This window comes from Hemitrygon akajei, unplaced genomic scaffold (assembly GCF_048418815.1).
Source record: "Hemitrygon akajei unplaced genomic scaffold, sHemAka1.3 Scf000043, whole genome shotgun sequence".
In the NCBI taxonomy this organism is placed as follows: domain Eukaryota; kingdom Metazoa; phylum Chordata; class Chondrichthyes; order Myliobatiformes; family Dasyatidae; genus Hemitrygon; species Hemitrygon akajei.
This window is the reverse complement of record NW_027331929.1, coordinates 9,083,421-9,096,407: the sequence shown is the minus strand read 5'-3', so window position 1 is coordinate 9,096,407 and position 12,987 is coordinate 9,083,421. Positions and strand designations below refer to the sequence as shown.

At 45.7% G+C, this 12,987-nt stretch overlaps 1 protein-coding gene across 1 annotated transcript in view; it reads right to left on the bottom strand.

Moving 5' to 3' along the window:
* LOC140720463 (early activation antigen CD69-like) overlaps positions 1-6,641 on the bottom strand; it is a 34,571-nt gene extending 27,930 nt beyond the window's left edge. The window contains exon 1 of the mRNA XM_073035313.1: positions 6,593-6,641. The gene's annotated coding sequence lies outside the window, so the exon portion shown is untranslated. The remainder of the gene's footprint in view (positions 1-6,592) is intronic.
* Between the last annotated feature and the right edge of the window lie 6,346 nt (positions 6,642-12,987).

Genomic DNA, 12,987 nt, shown 5'->3' with positions numbered 1-12,987 from the left:
GTTGCATTATGCATAAACTCTTGATATCTGACTTTTTCTGCGGTCTTAACAACATCTGTGCCCAGATCGACTCCGCTATCTGCTCTGGGGATCTGAATCCCATACCTTGCAACTCAACGTCAACAGCTCTCCCAAAAACTACCATGCACAGTACCTACAAACCTTCTGGCTGGGATATCAGTTTCCCTCTAGTTCAGGTGTAAACCGTCTTCCATCTCTCCTAAAAAGTGTTCTAAGAGTAAACCTAGCAATTATAGGCCTGTCATTTTGTCGCCAGTGGTGGGTAAATTAATGGAAAGTATTCTTAGAGATGGTATATATAATTATATGGATTGACGAGTCTGATTAGCAACAGTCAACATGGATTTCTGCGTGGAAGGTCATGTTGGACTAATCTTATTGAATTTTTTGAAGCGGGTACGTGGAAATTTGCCGAGGGTAAAGCAGTGGATGTTGTCTATGTGGACTTCAGTAAGGCCTTTGACAAGGTTCCGCACGGAAGGTTCGTTAGGAAGTTTGAATCGTTAGTTATTAATATTGAAGTAGTAAAATGGACTGGATGGAACATGCCAAAGAGTAGTGGTGGATAACTGTTTGTCAGGTTGGAGGCCGGTGACTAGTGGTGTGCCTCAGGGATCTATGTCAAAGGCCTTACTGAAGTCCATATAGACATCATCCACTGCTTTACCCACGCATTAGGGTTATATGGTTATAAAGATCCCACCTTCCTTGGAAGGATGTAGAAGCATTGGATAGGGTACGGGGGAGATTTACCAGGATGTTGCCTGGTTTAGAGGGTATGCATTATGATCAGAGATTAAGTGAACTAGGGCTTTATTCTTTGGAGAGAAGGGGGACGAGAGGAGAAATGATAGAAGTATACAAGATATTAATAGGAATAGATGGAGTGATCTGCCAGCGCCTCTTCCCCAGGGCAACACTGCTCAATACAAGAGGACCTGGGTTTAAGGTAACAGGTGGAAAGTTCATTGCGGATATTAGAGGAAGATGTGTTTACTCAGAGAGTAGTTGTGTGGAATGCACTGCCTGAGCCAGTGGTGGAGGCAGATACACCAGTGAAATTTAAGAGACTACTAGACAGATAAATGTTAGAATTTATGTTGCGTGGTTATATGGGGTATGGTTGAAGGGTCGGCACAGCACTGTGGACCTCAGGGGCTGTAATGTGCTGTTCTATTCCATGTTCTATGTTGTAACATTGCCATACATTTCTTATTCGTCATTTCCACCCATAAAGCCTCAATTAGAGATGGTATATATTATTATCTGGATAGACTAGTCTGATTAGCAACAGTCAACATGGATTTCTGCATGGAAGGTTATGTTTGACAAATCTTATTGAATTTTTTGAGGAGGTTACGAGGAAAGTTGACTAGGGTAAAGCAGTGGATGTTGTCTATGTGGACTTCAGTAAGGCCATTGACAAGGATCCGCATGAAAGGTTAGTTAGGAAGGTTGAATCATTATGTATTAATATTGAAGCAGTAAAATGAATTCAACTGTGGCTGGATGGGAGATGCCAAAGAGTAGTGGTGGGTAACAGTTTGTCAGATGGGAGTTCGGTGACTAGTGGTCTGCCTCAGGGATCTATGTCAAAGGCCTTACTGAAGTCCATATTGACAACATCCACTGTTTTATCCTCGCATTAGCGTTATATGTTATATGGTTATAAAGATCCTGTACCTTTTCCAATGCTTCCACATCCTCCCTATAGGGAAGCGACGAGAACTGGACACAAGTGTGGCCTAACTAGAGTTTTATAGAACTGCATCATTATATCGCGTCTCTTAAACTCAATCCCTCGACTGATGAAAGTTAACTCCCCATAAGCTTTATTAACTACCCAACCTAACTGTGAGGCAAATTTCAGGGATCTGTAGACATGTACCCCCAGATCCCTCTGCTGCTCCACTCTACCAAGTATCCTGCTATTTACTTTATGCTCTGCCTTGGAATTTGTCCTTCAAAAGTGTACCACCTCACACTTCTCCGGGTTGAACTCCATCTGCCACTTCTCAGCCCACTTCTGCATCGTATCAATGTCTCTCTGCAATCTTCGACAATCCTCTACACTATCTACAACACCACTAACCTTTGTGTCGTCTGCAAAATTGCCAACCCACCTACCCCCGCATCCAGGTCGTTAATAACAATCACAAAAAGTAGAGGTCCCAGAACAGATCATTGTGGGACACCACTAGTCATAACCCTCTAATCTGAATGTACTCCCTCCACAATGATCCTCTGCCTTCTGCAGGCAAGCCAATTCTGAATCCACCTGGCCAAACCTCCCTGGATCCCATGCCTTCTGACTTTCTGAATAAGCCTACCGTGTGGAACCTGGTCAAAAGTCTTACTAAAATCCATGTAGATCACATCCACTGCACTACCCTCATCTACATGCCTTGTCACCTCCTCAAAGAAATGATGTGGAAGCATTGGAGAGGATACAGATGAGATATACCAGGATGCCTCCTGGTTTAGAGAGTATGAATTATGATCAGAGATTAAGGGAACTAGGGTTTTATTCTTTGAAGGGAAGGGAGATGAGAGGAGAAATGATAGAGGTATACAAGATCTTCATAGGAATAGATAGAGTGAACAGCCAGCGCCTCTTCCCCAGGGCAACACTGCTCAATACAAGAGGACCTGGCTTTAAGGTAAGGGGAGGGAAGTTCAAGGCGGATATTAAAGGAAGATGTTTTTACTCAGAGAGTAGTTGTTGTGTGGAATGCACTGCCTGAGTCAGTGGTGGAGGCAGATACACCGGTGAAAGTTAAGAGACTACTAGACAGGTAAATAGATAGATGATAGATAGATAGATACTTTATTCATCCCCATGGGGAAATTCAACTTTTTTTCCAATGTCCCATACACTTGTTGTAGCAAAACTAATTACATGCAATACTTAACTCAGTAAAAAATATGATATGCATCTAAATCACTATCTCAAAAAGCATTAATAATAGCTTTTAAAGAGTTCTTAAGTCCTGGCGGTAGAATTGTAAAGCCTAATGGCATTGGGGAGTATTGACCTCTTCATCCTGTCTGAGGAGCATTGCATCGATAGTAACCTGTCGCTGAAACTGCTTCTCTGTCTCTGGATGGTGCTATGTAGAGGATGTTCAGAGTTATCCATAATTGACCGTAGCCTACTCAGCGCCCTTCGCTCAGCTACCGATGTTAAACTCTCCAGTACTTTGCCCACGACAGAGCCCGCCTTCCTTACCAGCTTATTAAGACGTGAGGCGTCCCTCTTCTTAATGCTTCCTCCCCAACACGCCACCACAAAGAAGAGGGCGCTCTCCACAACTGACCTATAGAACATCTTCAGCATCTCACTACAGACATTGAATGACGCCAACCTTCTAAGAAAGTACAGTCGACTCTGTGCCTTCCTGCACAAGGCATCTGTGTTGGCAGTCCAGTCTAGCTTCTCGTCTAACTGTACTCCCAGATACTTGTAGGTCTTAACCTGCTCCACACATTCTCCATTAATGATCACTGGCTCCATATGAGGCCTAGATCTCCTAAGGTCCACCACCATCTCCTTGGTCTTGGTGATATTAAATGTTAGAATTTAAGGTGGGGGGTTATATGGGGGCATGGTTTAAGGGTCGGCACAACACTGTGGACCTCAGCGCCTGTACTGTGCTGTTCTATTCCATGTTCTATGTTGTAACATTGCCATACATTTCTTATTCGTCATTTCCACCCATAAAGGCTCACTTAGACGAATTTCCCTGCCTGTCCAGACTGTCCACTGCGGTATTTCTTTTTTCTCAGCCAAGTAATGTCACCCCTCATCCTTCAATTCCTTCCTCTTTCCCACGACTAAAAATAGGGAAACCCGAAATATCGTGCTGTCCTGCTTGCTCCTCCCACGCCCAATTCTCGGTAATGGCTACAATGACATAATTCACTGCATTGATTCCGTCGCTGAGCTCAACCGCCTTTTTAAAGCGTTTTGCATTAGAATGCTCAGTGCACCAGTCGCATTATGAATAAACACTTGATATCTGACTTTTTCTGCGGTCTTAACAACATCTGTGCCCATATCGACTCCGCTATCTGCTCTGGAGATCTGAATCCCATACCTTGCAACTCAACTTCAACAGCTCTCCCAAAAACTCCCATGCAGAGTACTGACAAACCTTCTGGCCGAGGTATCAGTTTCCCTCTATTTCAGGTGTAAACCGTCTTCCATCTCTTTTGAAAAGGGTTCTAAGAGTAAACCTAGCAATTATAGGCCTGTCATTTTGTCGTCAGTGGTGGGTAAATTAATGGAAAGTATTCTTGGAGATGGTATATATTATTATCTGGATAGACGAGTCTGATTAGCAGCAGTCAACATGGATTTCTGCGTGGAAGGTCATGTTTGACAAATCTTATTGAATTTTTTGAAGAGGTTACGAAGAATGTTGACGAGGGTAAAGCAGTGCATGTTGTCTGTATGGACTTCAGTAAGGCCTTTGACAAGGTTCCGCATGGAAGGTTAGTTAGAAAGGTTCAATCGTTAGGTATTAATATTGAAGTAGTAAAATGGATTCAACAGTGGCTGGATGGGAGATGCCAAAGAGTAGTCGTGGATAACTGTTTGTCAGATTGGAGGCCGGTGACTAGTGGTACGCCTCAGGGATCTATGTCAAAGGCCTTACTGAAGTCCATATAGACAACATCCACTGTTTTACCCTTGCATTAGGGTTATATGTTATATGGTTATAAAGATCCCACCTTCCTTGAAAAAAAATGCAAAAAATGCAAAAAAAAAGGTGAAATGTGTCCAGTCTGGTCGACTCACTATGGATAGGATGTGGAAGCATTGGATAGGGTACGGAGGAAATTTACCAGGATGCTGCCTGGTTTAGATGGTATGCATTATGATCAGAGATTAAGTGAGCTAGGGTTTTACTCTTTGGACAGAAGGGGGACGAGAGGAAAAATGATATACAAGATATTAAGAGGAATAGATAGAGTGGACAGCCAGTGCCTCTTCTTGCCCAGGGCACCACTGCTCAATACAAAAGGACATGGCTTTAAGGTAAGTGGTTGGAATTTCAAGGGGAATATTAGAGGAAGGTGTTTTTACTCGGAGAGTGGTTGGTGCGGGGAATGCACTGCCCGAGTTAGTGGTGGAGGCAAATACAGGGAAATGGAAGAAATTTAGGTGTGGGGTTATATGGAGGGGGCATGTTTTATGGATCGGCACAACATTGTGGGTCGAGGTGCCTATACTGCGCTGTACTATTCTATGTTATAACATTGCCATATATTTCTTATCCGTTATTACCACCAATAAAGCCTCACTTAGACGAATTTTCTTGCCTGTCCTGACTGTTGACTATGGTAATATTTGCTCAGCCTGGTAATGTCACACCTCCTCCTTTAATTCCTTCCTCTTTCTCACGACTGAACATAGAGATACCAGAAATATCGTGCTGTCCTGCATGCTCCTCTAACACCCAATTCTCAGTAATGTCCACAATTTTATAATTCGCTGTATTGGTTCATTCCCTGAGATCAAACGCCTTTTTTTTAAAGTTTATTGCATTGAAATATATGGAGCTCAGTGCACCAGTCGCATTATGCATAAACTCTTGATATCTGAGTATTTCTGCGGTATTATCAACTTCTGCCTCCATATCGACTCCGCTCTGCTCTGGAGTTCTGAATCTCATCCCCCTGCAACGCAACTCAAGTTCATTAACTCACCCAAATACTCTCATGCACAGTACAGACAAACCTTCCCGCTGAGATATCAGTTCCCCTCCAGTTTAAGTGTAAACCGTCTTCCATCTCTTCTATACAGATCGCAATTTCCTTGGAAAAAAAATACTATGATTCCAACTTTTGGAGCCCTCCCACTTACACCACGTGCTAAACCGTATGGTCGTCCTATATCTGGACACACTGGGATGGGCAGTGGTCCCGTACGTTAATTTAATAGCTAAATCCCTGACCTCAATTTGCAAAACCACCTTCCCATACATACAGTTTTCATTTGTACATATATCCTGCTCACTCACTTACTTAAAAATCATAGAGAAGGAATGGTGTGCTGAGAAAAGAGAAAGGAAAGGGCGGAGAATGGGGCCACAGAAAGGGTGTTCAGACTGCAGACTTTGGAGCAGGGTATGTGAGCTACCATTTTCATGCTCCCTATCTCTGATTGGAGTCTGTTAATACGCCGAAATCCACTGACCAATGACAAGGAATCAAAGACAGTGCAAAAGTCCCTCCATACTATCCCATCACACACTCCTGGAAACATACACTGAGTAACGCTCCCTCCACAACGACGGTCCATTACACACTGCTGGGGTCAGACACAGAGTGCAGCTCCCTCTACATTGTCCCAACACACACTCCGGGGTCTTACAAGGAGTGAAGCTCAGTCCACACCGACCCAGCACACACTCCCGGGGTCAGAGAAACAGCGAATCTCTCTAAATATTATACCATCTCACTCTCTAGGTCAGACATGTGAAGTACCTCCCACACCATCGCAGCACATGCTACTGGAATGAGAAAAGGTACGAAACCCTCTCCCTCCTCCGTTCTCCCCACTCACCAATACCCAGCCTTTCGGCTTTCCAGCAGTCTCGAATTGTGTGTGTCTCTCGGAGATGGTGTGTCTGTGTGTGAGCGGATTGTGTGCAGCCGTTAGAGGAAGGAAGGGGAGGAGAGAGGAGGCCAGGGAAAGGGTGGTGAGAATGCAAACACTGATGCAAATGGTGTGGAATCACGTGACCGGCCTGTGCATGCAGAGTTGTGGAGAGATTCAGATCCTGTTGATCGATATCCATGGTACGGGGGGAGGTGAAACACCACCCATCATCTCCCCCTCATACTCCCCACAATTACCTGTGACACAGAGTGGGAGGAGAGTGGTGGGACACGTAGATGGGGAGCGTTTAGCACATGGAGAGTATCACCGAGACGGGGATGGGACGTATGGGTACGTACGGGATGATGGAGATGGCGAAGTGTGCAGGAGGGGGTTTGGGTCACGGAGACGGGCTTGCTTGGAACTGAGGGATGGGTAACGGCGGCGGGAGTGGTGTACTGGAAACAGTGTGTGACGGTGACGGGAATGAGTGTAGGGGAGAACGTTTGACGGGGCTTAGAGGGATTTTGCAGATGGAGGGTGTTATGCACACGCAGTGAAGTGTTTTCGATTGTTCTGAAATTACATTGCAGGTTAACTTTCTCCCAATATGTCCTTCCTATCACACCCTCGGCATCCCGAGTGACCCTGAGTTCATCCAGTTCCATTTCCAACTCCTCAACGCGGAGTGTTAGAAGCCGCAGCTGGATGCTCTTAAGACCATAAGAGGTCGGCCATTCGTCCCATCGAGTCTGCTCCGCTATTTTATCATGAGCTGATCCATTCACCGATTTAGTCCCACTTCGCCCGCCTTCTCACCATAACCTTTGATGCCCTGGCTACTCAGATACCTACCCATCTCTGCCTTAGATACACCCAATGACCTGGCCCCCACTGCCGCCCGACACATCAAATTCCAGAGATTCAACACCCTCTGGCTAAATGAATTTCTTCGCATCTCTGTTGTGAATGAGCGCCCTTCAATCCTTCAGTCATGCCCTCTCGTAACAGACTCCCACACTATGGGAAACAACTTTGCCACATCCACTCCGTCCATAACTTTTAACATTCGAAATGTTTCTATGATGTCCCCCCTCATTCTTCTAAACTCCAAGGAGTACAGTCCAAGAGCGATCAAACGTTCCTCAAATGTTACCCTCTCATTCCCGGGCTCATTCTCGTGAAATTTCTCTGAACCCTCTCCAACATCAGCACGTCCTTAATTAAATAAGGTGCCTGAAACTGCACACAGCACTCCAAGTGAGTTCTTACCGGTGCCTTATAGAGCTTCAACATCGCACCACTGCTCCTATACTCTATTCTTCTAGAAGTAAACAATAGGTGCAGGAGTAGGCCATTCGTCCCTTCGTGCCAGCACCGCTAATCAATGTGATCAGCGCTGAACATCCACAATCAATACCCTATTCCTGCCTTCTCCCAATATCCCTTGACTGCGCTATCTTTAAGAACTCTATCCCACTCTTTCTGAAAAGCATACAGAGAATTGGCCTCCAATGCCTTCTGAGGCAGAGCATTCCATAGAACCACAACTGACTGGGTTATTTTTTTTCCTGAACTCCGTTCTAAATGGGCTGCTCCTTATTCTTAAACTGTGGTCTCTGGTTCTGCACTCCCCCATCATCGGGAACATGTTTCCTGCCTCTAGCGTGTACAATTCCTGAATAATCATATAAGTTTCAATCAGATCCCCTCCCATCCTTCTAAATTCCAATGTATACAAGTCCAGTACTCCAATCTTTCAACACCTGACAGTCCCGCAATCCCGGGAATCAACCTCGTGAACCTATGCTGCACTTACTCAATAGCAAGAATGTCCTTCAGACCAAATCTGAGCACAATACTCTAGATGTAGTCTCAAGAGGGCCCTGTGCAACTGCAGAAGGACCTCTTTGCTCCTGTACTCAACTCTCCTTGTTATGAAGGCCATCATGCCATTAACTTTCTTCACTGCCTGTTGTACCTGCATGCTCACTTTCAGTATCTGACAAACAAGAACACCTAGATCTCATTGTACTTCCCTTTTTCCTAACTTGACACCATTCAGATAGTAAATGCCTTCATGTTCTTGTCACCAAAGTGGATAACCTCACATTTATCCACATTAAACTGCATCTGCCATGCATTTGCCCACTCACCCAACCTGTCCAAATCACCCTGCATTCTCCTAACACCCTCCTCATATTTCACACTGCCACACAGCTTTGTGTCATGTGCAAATTTACTAATGTTACTTTTAATCCCTTCATCTGAATCATTAATGTATATTGTAAATAGCTGCGGCCCCAGCACTGAGCCTTGCGGTACCCCACTAGTCACTGGCTGCCGTTCTGAAAGTGACCCGTTAACCCCTACTTGTTGTTTCCTGTCAGCCAAACAATTTTCTATCCATGTCTGTACTCTACCCTCAATACCATGTGCTCTATTTTTGCCCACTAATCTTCTGTGTGGGACCTTATCAAAGGCTTACTGAAAGTCCAGATACACTACATCCACTGACTCCACTTGTCCATTTTCATAGATAGATCCTCATAAACGTCCAGAAGATTAGTCTTGCGGAGTCAGACAATAGAGGTGATCCCCACTACACCGACCCAACACGCATAGCCCAGAACACAGAATGAGTAATCCTATCTCTCTCTCTCTCTCTCTCTCCTTCCCCGTCTCTCTCCTCTACGTCTCTCTCTGTCTCTGTCCCGCCTCTCTCTCTGTCTGTCTCTCTGTCTCTCCCTTGAGAATGGGGTTCAAGCGGGTTGTGGAGGGAGTTTCACTCTGTCTGATCACGGGACTGTGTTAAGGGACGGTAAGGAGGAAGTTTAACTCTGCGCCTGACCGTGGGGCTGTGTGGTGGGACGATGTGACCGGTAATCCACACGGTCTCCGTTTGTTTGTTCGGACGGTCTAGTGGTTCTCTCTCTCTCTCTCTCTCTCTCTCTCTCTCTCTCTCTCTCTCTCTCTCTCTCTCTCTCTCTCTCTCTCTCTCTCTCTCTCTCTCTCTCTCTCTCTCTCCTTGAGAGTAGGATCGGGGGATGGGGGATTTTACCTCACCATTCCTGCTGGTCAACGTTGGCAGAATAATTTGCTTTCGGGGCTAGAGCTGCTATGGTTGCGGATGCACGCATTCCTGAAACAGCTGGTCTGGCACAGATCCTGAAGGGAATTCGCGATTGTCCTGGATTCAAGGGTCGAATACAACTCAAGGACTTTTCGTCGATATTGGCACCGGGTCCTGTTCATCTCCTGATATTGTTACACAACAGACAGCTGGTCTCGTTCGGAAGAGATCAGGGAGAGGCGAAACTCTGTCAAGAGGAAAAGAGAAATTTACAAAAGTGTCGGAAGGCTAGGTAATATCTAAAAGATTATAAGGCTAGCAGGAAGGATATTAAGAGGGAAATTAGGTGAGCCAGAAGGGGCCATCTGAAGCCTTGGCGGACAGGATTATCGAAAACCCCAAGACTTTCTACAAGTACCTGAGGAGCAGGAGGATAAGACGTGAACGAATAGGACGTATCAAGTGAGACAGTGGAAAGGTGTGCATGAAACCTCAGGAAATAGCAGAGGTACTTAATGAATGCTTCAGTATTCACTATGGAAAGGATCTCGGTGATAGTAGTGATGACTTGCAGCAGACTGAAAAGCTAGAGCATGTAGATATTAAGAAAGAGGTTGTGCTGGAGCTTTTGAAAAGTTCCATTTGGATAAATCCCCGGGACTGGATGAGATGTACCCCAGCTACAATTGGAGGCGTGGCAGGAGACTGCTGAGCCTCTGGGGATGATCTTTGCATCATCAATGGAGACGGGATAGGTTCGAGAGGATTGGAGAGTTGCAAATATTGTTCCTTTATTCAAGAAAGGGAGCAAAGATATCTCACTGGTTGGTAAGTTGATGGAGAAGATCCTGAGATGCAAAATTTATGAACATTTGGAGATATGATATGATTAGAAATAGTCAGAATGGGTTTGTCAAGGGAAAGTTGTGCCGTACGAGCCTGATTGAATTTTATGAGGATGTGACAAAACAAGTTGCTGAAGGAAGAGCAGTAGATGTAGTACATACGGATTTCAGCAAGGCATTTGATAAGGTAACCATGCACGGCTTATTGAGGAGGTAAAGTGGCATGGGGTACAAGGTGAGATTGCCTTATGGCTCCTGAACTGGCTTGCCCACAAAAGAGTTGCTGTGTACGGGTCATATTCTGCATGGGGGCCGTTGACCAGTGGGGTGCCTGAGGGATCTGTTCTGGGACCCTTACTGTTCGTGATCTTTATAAATAACCTGGATAAGGAAGTGGAGGGATGGGTTCGTAAGTTTGATGATGACACAAAGGTTGCAGGTGTTGTGGATTGTGTAGAGGGCTGTCACACGTTACAGCGGTGCATTGATTGGATGTAAAACTGGTCTGAGAAGTAGCAGATGGAGTTCAACCCAGACACTTGTGAAGTGATTCTGTTTGGTAGATCAATAGTCTGGTAGTACTAATGGTAATACTCTTGGCACTGTGCTGGATCAGAGAGACTTTGGGGTCCGAATCCAGAAGACGCTCAAAGCAGCTGCGCAGGTTGACTCTGTGTTTTAGAAGGCGTCCGGTGTATTTGCCTTCATCAATCGTGGAATACAAATTAGAGCCGAGAAGTAATGTTGCAGCTATATATCCCCCTGACCAGTCCCCACCTGGAGGACTGTGCTCAGTTCTGGTCGCCTCACTACGGGAAGGATGTGGAAGCCATAGAATGGGTGCAGAGAAGATATACAGGGATGTTGCCTGGATTGGGGAGCATGCCTTATGATAATAGGTTATGTGAACTCGGCTTTTTCTCCTTGGAGTGACAGAGGATGGGAGGTGACATGACAGAGGTGGAAAACATGCTGAGAGGCATTAATCGTGTGGATAGTCAGGGGCTTCCCACCCCCCCAGGGTTGAAATGGCTGCCACAAGAGGACACAGGATGACGGATCTGGAGAGTAGGTACAGAGGAGATGTCAGGGGTATGCTTTTTACTCAGAGAGTGGTGAGTGCGTGGAAATGGCGACTGGCAGCAGTGGTGGAGGCGGATACAATAGGGTCTTTTAAGAGACTTTTAGATGGGTACATGGAGCTTAGTGAAGGGCAATAGGTAAGCCTAGTAATTTCTAAGGCAGGGACATGTTCGGCACAGACCTGTGGGCCGAACAGCCTGTATTGTGCTGTACGTTTTCTATGATTCTATGAAAATTACGGAACATAGAACATGGGTCCCAGGAACATACCATCCAGGACTCTTGTTCTCTCCACAGAGTCTCCGTTTGTTACCCTGATTAACGAATCCCCTGTCAGGACAGCTCGCCTCTGCTCTCCCTCACATTCCCTTCTGAGCCACAGAACATAAAACAGAGCCACCAAACTGCTGTCAGCAACTATCACACACACACACACACACACACACACACACACACACACACACACACACACACACACACACACACACACACACACACAGAGGGCGGTGGGCGGGGGGCAGAGGCCGGAATGGAAATATATTGCTGGTGATATAGCGGACACTAGAGGGAGTGGTGTCCACGCAGAGCTGTGGAGAGATTCAGAACCCAGAGGTCAACATCCGGTGGAAAGCATGAGGTGTGACAACAGGCACCAATATGCCCCTCTGAACACAGAGAGGGAGGGGTGTAGCGGAGTGAGGTGCAGATATACTGAGGTGCGTAGTGGAGGTATGTGAAGACGGAAATGGAGAGGTGTATAGGGGAGCACGGTGTGACGCATGCGAAGAAGATTATGGGGGAGGGTATTCGTTTCGGAGACATGGGGGTTTTTAATGCGATGGGTACCTCAATTCACATTGTGTATTCCCCAGCCTTGTACACCAAAATCCATCTCTCCTTCAAAACTTCCCACTATTCACAGTATAGGACGTTCCCGACTACAACGAAGTAAGCACCGCTTGGGCTCCAAGTTACCAAGAGCATATTTGCCAGAAAACATCTTGTCCAAATCCATACATTTCAGATACTTTCTGATCCAAGGTAAACTTCGCCTTGTTCCAACTTAGAATCTAAACTTGAGAAACCTCCTATCGTTTCCGATAATTATTTGATACAATGTGTACCCTGGCATAAAACTCTGACACCTGCCTTGTCTCATGCCGCAGTAGCAGATCAGGTATTTCTCAGGTATGTGTTGGGCATAGTGTGGTGGGCTGTCAGACGTTACAGCGGGACATTCATATGATGCAAAACTGGGCTGAGAAGTGACAAATGGTGTTCATCCGAGATAAGTGTAAGGTGGTTCATTTTGGTAGGTCAAATATGATGACAGAATAAAGTCTTAATGGTCAGACTCT